This window comes from Austrofundulus limnaeus, unplaced genomic scaffold (assembly GCF_001266775.1).
Source record: "Austrofundulus limnaeus strain Quisiro unplaced genomic scaffold, Austrofundulus_limnaeus-1.0 Scaffold54, whole genome shotgun sequence".
Lineage (NCBI taxonomy): Eukaryota > Metazoa > Chordata > Actinopteri > Cyprinodontiformes > Rivulidae > Austrofundulus > Austrofundulus limnaeus.
Genome location: NW_013952456.1, coordinates 1,446,552 through 1,448,415, shown reverse-complemented (window position 1 = coordinate 1,448,415; position 1,864 = coordinate 1,446,552). Strand labels below are relative to the sequence as shown.

Here is a 1,864-nt window from a genome sequence, read left to right as displayed (position 1 = left end):
GAACATGTTCTTGCATGAGGCCCATTGAGCCATTGTGGGCCAGAGAACTCCATTCTTGTGTCATGTTTTATGTATTGCAGCTTTGTCAACAAAAACGTTAGCTTGTGCCAGAGATTTCTGTAAGTCTTTAGCTGACACTCAAGGATTCTTCTTCGAGTGACACCTGCCTACAATTAGCTCTTAGAAAAGTCATTTGCCTAGGGGTTCACATACTTTTTCCACCCTGCACTGTGGATGTTTACTTTCTGTGTTCAATAAAACCATGCAAACATGTAATTTTTTTGTGTGGTATAAGTTTAAGCAGACTGTGTTTGTCTATTGTTGTGGCTTTGATGAAAATCAGAACACATTTAATMATCAATTTATGCAGAAATCCAAGAAATCCCAAAGGGTTCACATACTTTTTCATGCAATTGTAAACTTTATCAGTYTAGCTTAAATATGTTAGGCGCTAAAACTCATAAATAATACACATGTTAAGAGGGAATGAAATTTCAGCATCACACCTTTGATTTAAAAACAGCTTCCAAAGATAAGTTATAAGTTATATTCCAAAGATAAGTTGTAAGTTATATTCCAAAGATAAGTTGACTGTGACAAAAGAAAAGTCATTTCCTTTTTTTGTTTATAAATACCAATTTTGAAATAACACCTTTTAGAGCTGTAATTATAATTCTGTGATGCCGGCAAGCCATGATATTTTAGCCTAAGGTTATCATATTGTCAGAATTTTAAACCAGCCCAAACTCTTTTCTCTTGTCGGGTCTTGTTAGGTTTATACGGTAAATATATTTATGTTTTGTTCAGTTGCTGTTATTACTTCTTGTCAATAGAGGTTGCTGCTGTGAAAGCAAGGGGCAGAAAGACTGTAAAAAGAGTGAGATACTGAAGATAGGAGGCAACACTGTATTTTGTAATGGTGTGTTCACAGTTACTGAAATAAAAGTCATCAGTTTTAACTGTCATTCCTTTTTTCATTACAACTGCCACAACAAATTTAAAGTCTATGATTTAAATAGAGCAAATATGCTTCATTCTCATTATGAAACTCTATGTTTAATCCATTCAGAGTGATGAGATACAGTATACCAGTAAGTATGCTAAAACGACTTTTGTTTTAAAAGTTATTGACCTGATTGAACATCTTAATTAAAAAAGAACATGCTTTTTGTTTGCTTTTGCAAACTGTGTTTCCACAAACTAAGCCTTAAGACAGTATGCATGTCATCTGATCACAGACCAAAGCTGCATGTAATCTAAAAAAGATGATGCTCAAAAGCTTTCCACTACCAAAACTTTGCTCATGCATTTGAGCCAGTGACAGAGAGTCATGTTTTAATATCTGGGAGAGCTTTCTAAAAAAGAGGATTGCATTTCTCTGTTCCGTCCTGACACAGAAAGACTATTGTAGCCTTCTCATGTGTCTTCCATTGCCTTCTCTCCTGAAAGGCATTGATCCCTCTCATGTCCAGCCATATATTAGTTAACTGATTATTTGGTTCAGGTCAGTCTCAGAAAAAATAATTTCATACACTGATATCACTTTTTCACTTGATCATAATGCTAATGAATTAGAAAATAAATTATTCTTTCTTTTTTGTTATGTGGCAAATACTTCAAACACAGTGTAGCACTTCCTGAATAACACACATCAGTACAGGGACAAGATGATGACCCAATCTGTTGAACGTACACTTGAACTGTATAATTAATCTACTTTTAAATGCACAAAGACAAATCCTGCCAGCATGCACAGCCGTGTTTTGCATGCCAGCTTACTTGCAGGAGGGCATGATTAGAAAACATTACATTATACTGAGAGAGAGAGAGAGAGAGAGAGAGAGAGAGAGAGAGAGAGAGAGAG

The 1,864-nt window shown here is 35.2% G+C and overlaps 1 protein-coding gene across 1 annotated transcript in view; it reads right to left on the bottom strand.

Moving 5' to 3' along the window:
* Nucleotides 1–1,864, bottom strand: part of LOC106517921 (sodium channel protein type 1 subunit alpha) — a 20,717-nt gene that overhangs the window by 15,252 nt on the left and 3,601 nt on the right. The gene's annotated exons all lie outside the window — the stretch shown is intronic.